Below are 9,684 nucleotides of genomic sequence, written 5' to 3'. Positions count from 1 at the left end.
CTCAGCAATGTACCCTGGATGGAGGGTGGATTCAGGTGGCTGGGAACAGATCAAACTGAGGCCAGTGTGCCTTGTGTCGTGGCTGGAGGTTCTATGAAGTTTTGTCCAATGTTCCTCCTAGCAGTCATGGATAGCAACTCTCCAAAAGGACTCTATAAAGGTGAAGACACCCTGTTGGACCCACAAGGATGGGGCTCAGGGACCTTCTCTGAGCAACATGGGGAAATCTCACCTCCAGCCATTCCACTGGGCTTCTTGAGCTAACAGGCCAAGGACTGGGTAAAGTGCATGTAGGTAAAGGACTGGGTCAAGTCTTTCCTCCTGAGAACTGTTCTAGGGTAAGATATAGCAGGGCTCAGGACCACGAGGCTGCCAATCAGATGACTCTGTCCACACCTATATAGGCTTCACTGCATCTTCATGGTGTAACACTGAGGAAGTGGTCTAACCTGGCACCTGGTTACTGTATGTGTAACACAAGGATGACAGTAAGACTCCTGCCACAGAGTCAGGAGGAGAAAAAGAGATCACACATGTAAAGCCACTTCTCCTTCCCATCATGCACTTGGGGTGGACGCCCAAGGACAGCTACACAGCACCAGGCTATGGTCTGCAGCCTTGGCATTCTCTCCAGCAGGCCTATGAGGAGGCAAATTCTGAAGGGCAGGAACCCAGACATCTCTAGTGTGAGGCAGGAAAAAAAGCCAGTGCAAAGAAGTGCTCATTCACTCACAGCTCCCTCTGCTACCCTGAAGAACCAACCATGGCTGCCTCACCAGGTGTCCTTGGTTATAAGAAAAGCTCAAAGTGCATGTCTGGGTGATGATTCCACTCTTGGAACAAACACAACTATAGATTTCCGATGATAACATTGGCTTCAGGGTCCAGTAATGTCAGCTTCTGCATCTATTGGACCTTACTGTGAACTGATGACCAGATCTTAGCAGGCCCGAGCCAGGGCACCGACAACCAAACACAATGAAGACAGTGACAACAACAGTTTCTGTGAAGACCTCACTTCCTCAGACCTGGCAAACAGCCGGCGCTGGACATGGTAGCACCTGCCTTTAACTCTGTGCGTTCAAGACCAGCCTGGTCTACAAATCAAGTTCCAGGACAGCCAGGGCTATTACACAAAGAAATCCTGTATAGGAAAAAACAAAACAAAACTCATATGTGAATAATTGTTTCCAAGCTGCAGCTCTGGACCAGCATGCCTGAATTTCAACTCCACCTTTTCCACCAGAGCATCACCCAGCACACACTACTGAAATGGAGCTACAGTTCCTCTCTAGAGGGTGGCCCAGCCTTTGAGGCACTTAGGTACACAGAACAGACCAGGAAGGGTGAGAGTATATACAACACCTGGATGCTCACCCAGGGAACTAGCCCAGCCCACACTAAAAGGCATCCATGGTTCTGAGAGGTGCCAGCGTGACCCACCAGACCCACGGATCACCCTGGCACCAAGCTTCTGAGTTACAAGAGCACCAAGAGGAGCAGATGATCTGTCACCACAACAGTCAGCCCATACTGGGGATTTGTAGTACGCTAAGTACCAGTACCAGCATAGTTTTGGTATGGTTTCTGGGTAACCTGGAACTTGCAATGTATGTAGTCCAGGCTAGCCTCACACAGAGCTTCATCTGCCTTTACCTCCCAAGTACTGAGGTTAAAGACAAGTGCAAGCACACCTGGCCTATATAATATCTGGGGGGAGGTTGCCATTTTTTTTTAATTTTTAAAGTGTGTGTGTGTGTAGTGTGTACATGTGTTTAGTACCAACAGAATAACAGAGTCCAGGTGATCCCATGGAACTGAGGCTACAGGGGAGAGTGAGTGGGAATCAAACTTGGGTCCTCTGGAAGAACAGGAAGAACTCTTAACAGCGGAGTCATCTCTTCAGCCCTCTTCTGTTTTTTTTCTCTTTGTTTCTTTGTTTTTTGAGATAGGGTCTTGTGTTATATAGTCCCAGAGTGGTGTGCCACCAAAGTGGTCAAAGCTGCAGCTGGCCCCTCCTTCCCACCCCAGCTTAAGCCCCACCCCTAACCCCCAGTCCCCACTCCCCCACCCGTCCACCTCACATAGTAAAAAGTCCCACAGGAGGTGTCAAAAATGGCCCCGGCCAATCAGCCCCACAGAGATGGCAGCGCCTCAGCAAAAGCTGGCTATGACAGGGATGGCCTTGTCACCCTAACACATGGGCCCCATGCAGGGAAAGGTAGGGATGTAAAAACAAAAAAAAAACAAAACAAAAATACCAATCCCTAAAAGGAAAACTCACGAATCCCTGAGTGTCCCACAAAAAAAAATCACCAATCCCTAAAGACCCCTCAGAAATCCTAGATAAGTCATAAGTCATGCCTTTTGCTCAGTTCCCTGCTGTCCACTCCCAGGAGCAGAGGGTAGCTATTCATGGATTCATCCCTCCCCCTCCTCCTCCTCCTCCCCCTCCCTCCTCCTCCCTCTCCCCCTTTTCCCCTTCTCCTCCCCCTGTTCCCTCTTCTCCTCCTCCCCCTCCTCTTCCCCTTCTCCCTGTTCCCCCTCTTCCTTCCCTTCCCCCTCCCTCCCTCCTCCTCCTTCAATAAATCTCCTTCATGAGATTTACTGCCTGATGTGACTCTCAACAGAAGAAGATAAGAAGATAAGAGGAGAAGAATCGAAGGAGTGGGGCTGAGGCTCCTGAGCTCAGCTGGGGATCCCCTCTCCTGGGAGCTGCAAGGCCTGTGGAGGAGGCATCCTCTCAGAGTTGTGGGGTTCCTGGGCTCCTGAGTCCTAGACACCTTCCCATCCTAGCAGAAACACTGACATATGTTAGCCCCAACCTGCCTCAAATTCAATCTGTAAACAGAGATTACCTGAAACTTCTGGTTCTCCTCTCACCTTCTGATTGAATCAGAGGAGAGGAGTTTGAGCCAGAATAGCTGAGTTAATCCAGCCAGTCAGAGCTCAGGAAGAACTAGAAAGGGTGAGCTTACTCCGAAATAAGATCTCAGAGGCTGAAAACATTCTAGGCCTAGATGAGATTGTATGGAGGATAGAAGCTTCCAGGACTAGGCCTAGATTAGCAGACAGACACCAGCAAATGGGCCTCGACACTTGCTCCTGGTCCGATCCTTGGGTTTCAGGGGTAAGAGGCAGTGGAATCAGAATAGTAACGGTGGGCAGGGCAGCCAGAGGCGATGGGAGCAGGGGGGGTAGCAGGAGAGCAACCCAGGACACAGAGGAGGGAGGGAGGATTCGGAGGGAGACCGGTGGCAGAGTCATCTGAGGCTCGCTTGGAATCCCTAAGACGCCCTGGAGCATCTGCGGCCACGAGGAGCAGGACAGTTTCCACCTTCAGCAGACCAAGCTTGACTCCAAGATCCGAATTCGAGACAGGTGGGCCAAGCCATCGACCTGCTGGCCAAGAACGTCCATGCAGAGAACGAAGACTGCCAGTGGAGATGCACAAACCCTACACCTTCCTCCAGTACCTCGCGGTGGCGAACATGGAGGACTTGGTAGGGGACATCCAGGTGTGCGCAGAGCTGGAGCAGGGCAAGAACGTGGACTTCTGGCGCGGCATGATAACCAACATGAAGTATGAGATTGCCAAGCTCCTCAAGCAGGAGGCCTCAGGCGAAGACCTAGACAAGCACAGTGAGGTGGTCAAGGCCTCGGTCAGCAATCTGTGTTCAAGGGACGACATACAGGTCATCTTTCAGGGCATCCAAGGAAAGATCCGTGCTGGCGGCCCTAACCTTGAAATGGGCTACTGGAGGAGCCTGCTTGCAGCAGTTGCCTGCACACATGGCCAGGGCCAGGCTCCGTGAGAGCCACTAGATTGTTCTTTGGCAGCAGCTGTTCAAAGTGAAGCTGAAGCAGAAGCAGGGCCTGCGGTTCCCAATCCTCAAGTGCAGACCTGAGGACACACACAGCTTCGGTTCTGAGGAGCTGGCTCCCAATTGCTGGCCTTCGGTGGGACCCGAGGTGGGGGGGGTGGTTTCCGGCACCCGGGGATGCAGAGGCAGAGGCCAAGGCAAACCGTGAGGCGGTGCTGATGGACGAGGACCTGATCCTTCAGTGCTCCCTTCACAGGAGCTACAGCTGAACACGCACCTGCAGGAGCCACCTCCTGCAGCCCCTGCAGTTGTCGCCCTGGCAGCTCCAGGCCATAGGCGACTCTGAACAGGAGCGCCGAGGGCATGGGGCAGGACGAGGCGCAGATCAACGTGGAGTTGCCGCTGGGCGGCCGTGCAAGCCACACTTTTTCAACCGCGTGCACACCAGGCTTCGAGTGGAACAAGTAAAACTAGATGCCCTAGAGCTTCGACAACCCGCCGCCCGAGATTGTGCAGGGTTACAAGTCCAACCGTTTCTACCCAGACCTCATCCGCAAGCGCGACATGCCCGAGTACTTCCTGGAGACCAGCACTCACAGTTCCAATTTCGCCATCCTGCGCTTCCACGTTGGCCACCCTACGACAACATCGCCTTCAAGATCCTCAGTCGCGACTGGAATACTCGCACATCCACGGCTTCCCTGCCAGTTCGCCAGCAGCATCTTCCAGCTCTGTGTCCACTTCAAGCTACCACCGGTGACGCTCGCGCCAGGCTGGCCGCTGCTTGAACAGCTCCCGGGTGGAAAGGCCAACGGGACCCCCGGTGTCAGCCACGGTCCTTCCGGAGCCCCGCCAGTCCGGAGAGGATTTCAACTGTCTCTCTGAAAAGACTGCTTTAGAGGGTAGACCTATCTAGTTTCCACGGACTGGTTCAGCCATGGAATGTGGTTTTAATACGTTTAAAGTTTGAAATCTCTCCACTGTGGTTTTGTAATGGTAAAATAAAGTACCTTTTGAAGAGTGAAGACACGGAGCCTAACCATAATTTTCAGGAGGCAACACCCAAGTTCTAACAGTGTAAACAATTTCTAAAATCAGTATCAAGTGGGTAAGAGAAGGTACAAACTTGTATGTTTTTTAAAATTATCCTTAGCAGGTCACAATAATTTAGTAGCTTTCTTAAGACTAGGACTCTATGTTTTGTTCCTGTTGGGTCTATCTAGATTTTTAAAGTCACGATTTTGATTCCCCGTTCCTGTAATCCTCTTAGATAGGAGAACTCTGGAACCTGAAATTCATTCAAGATTGTTCTTTTCGATTTGTGGTTAAGATGTTTTTAAATTTCTTTTACACATGTGAGCATTTTGCCTTCATATATGTACCTGGTATGTGTGTGTGCCCATGGACACCAGAACAGAGGATACGAGATCCCCTAGAACTGGAATTACAGATAGTTATGACTCACAATGTTGTTCTGCAAGAGCAGCAAATGCTCTTAAGCATGGGGAGACACCTCTCCAAGCCCCTGGTTGTTGTTATTTTGTTTGTTCTCGAGACAAGGCCCCACATTGTAGCCCAAGATGCCTTCAAACTTGTAATCCTCCTTCTCAGCCTCCTAAAAGCTGAGATGGCAGGTGTGAGCCACCACGGCCAGTTCCCCTTTACTTGAATTAAGAAATAATTGACCAAGTGTGGTGGTGGCACATGCCTTTAATTCCAGCATTTGGGAGGCAGAGGCAGGTAGATTTCTGAGTTCGAGGCCAACCTGGTCTACAGAGTGAGTTCCAGGACAGCCAGGGCTACACAGAGAAACCCTGTCTCGAAAAAGAAACACAATAATAATACTTAGTAATAATAATAATAATTGCAAATATCCAATGATTTCCCCCTTCCTTGTTCCTGGGCCAACAGAGTGGGGCTCCCTTGCATTGGAGGTTGAGTTCTCTTCCATCAAAACCCATGCAGGGAAATGTATTGGTCAGGGTCCAACAAGGAAAACAGAGTTCTAACCGTGTAAATACTCGCACATCCACGTGGAAGCGCAGGATGGTGAAATTGGAACTGTGAGTGCCGGTCTCCAGGAAGTACTCGGGCATGTCACGCTTGCAGATAAGGTCTCAGGCACAGCAGCACAGGAAGTCTGTCTCAGAGGAGTCACAGGAGTCACTTGTCCCTCTGACCTCCTCTATGTACAATCCACAGCGGAAGCCTTGCAGTTTGATCCCTTTCCTCCACTGACCCACGATGACTATTTGAAAAGGTCAATCACGTCTGAGATTCATTAAAGGAGCAAAGGAGAGCTGGTGAGATGGCTCAGCGGGTAAGAGCATTGACTGCTCTTCCCAATGTCCTGAGTTCAAATCCCAGCAACCACATGGTGGCTCACAACCACCCATTAACAAGATCTGACACCCTCTTCTGGTGTGTCAGAAGACAGCTACAGTTGTACTTAACATATAATAAATAAATATTTAGGCCCGAGCGAGCAGGGACTGAGAGAGTGGAGTTGACCCAGAGCGAGTGAGGCCAACCAGAGCGAGCAGCGGTCCTAAAATTCAGTTCCCAACAACCACATGAAGGCTCACAACCATCTGTACAGCTACAATGTGTACTCACATACATAAAATAAATAATTTAAAAAAGAAGAAGAAGAAGCAGCAAATGAAAAGAATAGGGCAGAAGAGATTAAGAGTCATGACTCAGCTGGGCAGCGGTGGTGCAAACCTTTAATCCCAGCACTCGGGAGGCAGAAGCAAGCGGATTTCTGAGTTTGAGGCCAGCCTGGTCTAAAGGACAGCCAGGGCTATACAGAGAAACCATGTCTCGAAAAGAACCGAGAAAAAAAAAAAAAAAAAAAGTAATGACTCTTCTTCCAGAGGACCCAGGTTCGATTCTCACACGATGTCTCACAACTGTCTATGACTCCAGTTCCGATGCTCTCCTCTGGCCTCTCTGAGTACTTATACATATGGCACACAGGCATACATGTAGGCAAAATGCCCATACACATAGAATTAAATAAACCTCAATGTAAACAGACAAATACACAAATAGGCAAAAGAACCTGATAGAAAGTAGGGGCTCTGGAGATCCGCTGAGGATCCAGAGGTCAGGAAATCCAGCTGAAGCTAGGGAAGGGATAAGTGGAGGGGCCTTCATCCTAACAAGCTCTGAAACTGACCTTGGCTGATCAGTGGCCGGGGTTCCTCAGCAGGATCCGGGTTTCCCGGGACCTGCCATACCTTCCTGCCAAAAGGAGTTTCCTAGGTTTTTTTGTTTTGTTTTGTTTTGTTTTGTTTTTAATGTATTCACCATTGCTCTCTTCAGACACACCAGAAGAGGGCATCCAATCTCGTTACAGATGGTTGTGAGCCACCATGTGGTTGCTGGAAATTGAACTCAGGACTGGAAGAGCAGTCCATGCTCTTAACCACTGAGCCATCTCTCCAGCCCAGATCTTTTTTTTTTTTTAAAGACAGTGTCTCATGTGTCCCCATTTATCCTCAACTTGTAGTTAAGGATGATCTTGAACTCCTGATCTCACTGCCTCCATTTTCCAGGGGCTGGGATTACAGGTAAATCCCCCAACACTTGGTTTTGTATGTTCTGGGAATCACGAAGAGCTTCATCCAAGAGCTTCATCCAAGAGCTTCATCCAAGCAACACAGGCACTACTGAGCTATGTCATCAGCTCCTGAAAGACCTTCTTAAATCAAGACTTGCTTGTCCGTGTGTGTGTGTGTGTGTGTGTGTGTGTGTGTGTGTGTGTATTGTTTGTTTGCTTGTTTTGTTCTTTGAGACAGGGTTTCTCTGTGCAGCCCTGGCTGTCCAGCAACTCACTCGCATTCTTTTAATATTTATTAAGATTTTTTTTTTTTTTTTTTTTTTTTTTTTTTTTTTTTTTTTTTTTTGCTTAGCATGGTAACACATGCCTTTAATCCCGGCATTCAGGAGTCTAAGTGAGACAGGCAGGTCTCTGTTGAAGATCTTTGTTTCAGCCTCAGTTTCAGGACAGCCAGGACTACCTAGAGAAACCTTGTCTCTCGATGTGAACAACAACAACAAGATTTTATTTTCTGTTATATGTATGTGTGTGCATGTTTCCGGGTACATGCACATTAGTACAGGTGCCCTTGGAGTCCAAAAAAAGGACGTTGGTTTCTCTAGGATTGAAGTTGCAGTCAGCTGTGAGCTTTTTATTATGATGCTGGGAACCAAACTCAGATCAACTTACAAGAGCAGGATGTGCTTTTAACTGCTAAGCCATCTCTCCAGCACCTTGCTCTTCTCAGGAAGAAGAGGAAGCTCTCTGGGAGAATGAATCTGGCATGCCGTCACCGCGATGAACCCTAGGCCTGTGTGAAAGGCAATATAGGAAACAGGACAGTAGAGATGACTCAGGGGTCAGCTGTTCTGGTCACTCACTGTGGGAGTCCACATGAGTGTCATAACCTCTCTGTGCCCTGTAGCCTTGTCTGTAGGCAAAGCAAGGAGGCCAATCATACTTGCCTCATTGAAGTTCCACTAAGGCATTGTTCCAGGGCCAAATACTTGGGTTAATCATTCCAGGACTTTATACCTGGGTTCTCGAGACCTGAGACGCTTGCATCTGGCCTCTATTTTTCCTTGTGACACAATTAAGATGAACTAGACTTAGGTGGAAAAAAGCAGTTTGCTGTGGATACAGCAGGCCTCAGGCTACACTGACTTCACAGGGGCAGGGGCCCTACCTACAGGAATCACTCACAATTTGATGACTCGGCCTTTGCCAGGATACTGGGAAGGTATTTCTCTGTGTGTGAGGGGTTGGCATGGTCTGGGACCTTAATTCATAAAGACAGTTAATTCCCTGAGATGAGGGCTATGGTGGGGACTGCCAGTGGAACCCCAGGGCTCAGGGACCATGGACACATGCCCAAAGACAGACTCACCCCTACCCACCAGCTATTCACTGCCTCCCATTCTGTGAATGGACACACCAATTTATCAACCTCATAACTCGCTGCAGCTATCCCAGTCGAAACAGGGCTGGGATTGGGGATTGGGGAGGCAGACACATTCACATACACACATAAATAATAAATCTTTTTTAAAGGTTAAAACAAAAAACTGAGACCATAAACAACAAATGACAAGAGTCTCAGAAGTTGTAGAAATCTGTACAGTGTTTTTGTGTGTGTGTGTGTGCTCAAAATCTGTATTTATTAAGAATTTAGAGCCAGGCGGTGGTGACGCATGCCTTTAATCCCAGCACTTGGGAGGCAGAGACAGGAAGATTTCTGAGTTCAAGGGCAGCCTGGTCTACAGAGTGGGTTCCAGGACAGCCAGGGCTACACAGAGAAACCCTGTCTGGAAAAAAACAAACAAACAAAAAAAAGAATACCTGGGACCCACAAGGTGGAAGGAGAGAAATGATTCCCCAAGTTGTCTCCTGTCCAGTGCATACATGGGGTTGTGCGCACATACACATATACACAAAATATATATAATTTTAAATAGTTTAGAAACAGCTCTTCTGAAGAATATGAGACCAAGTAAGTTTCAGACTACACAGAGCACATATGCATCTATGTATACGCCAATGCGGCTCAAAGAAAAACTTGTGTTCATATCCACTTGGAAGCCCTAACCATGCCCGCTCATCTACAGCCCCACCAGCCATCTCAGAATCCTGTGTCCTACTCTGAGAGACCAGGGTGCTTTGGCAAAGCCTTTCATTTTCAGTTTGGAAAGAGTACTCTGTTGAAAGTAAAGAGATACTGAAGAGGGTTTCACAGTTCACCATCCTAACACTGCTCACCGCCTGATTAATAAAGCACACACTGCCGCCTGATTAATAAAGCACATACTGCTACCACAA

At 48.6% G+C, this 9,684-nt stretch overlaps 1 pseudogene; it reads left to right on the top strand.

The window, feature by feature from the left end:
• Nucleotides 1–2,200: 2,200 nt before the first annotated feature.
• Nucleotides 2,201–4,709, top strand: LOC110294919 (annotated as a pseudogene).
• The last annotated feature ends 4,975 nt before the right edge of the window (nucleotides 4,710–9,684 follow it).

This window comes from Mus caroli, chromosome 5 (assembly GCF_900094665.2).
Source record: "Mus caroli chromosome 5, CAROLI_EIJ_v1.1, whole genome shotgun sequence".
Classification (NCBI taxonomy): Eukaryota; Metazoa; Chordata; class Mammalia; order Rodentia; family Muridae; genus Mus; species Mus caroli.
This window is presented reverse-complemented; position numbering and strand designations above follow the sequence as displayed.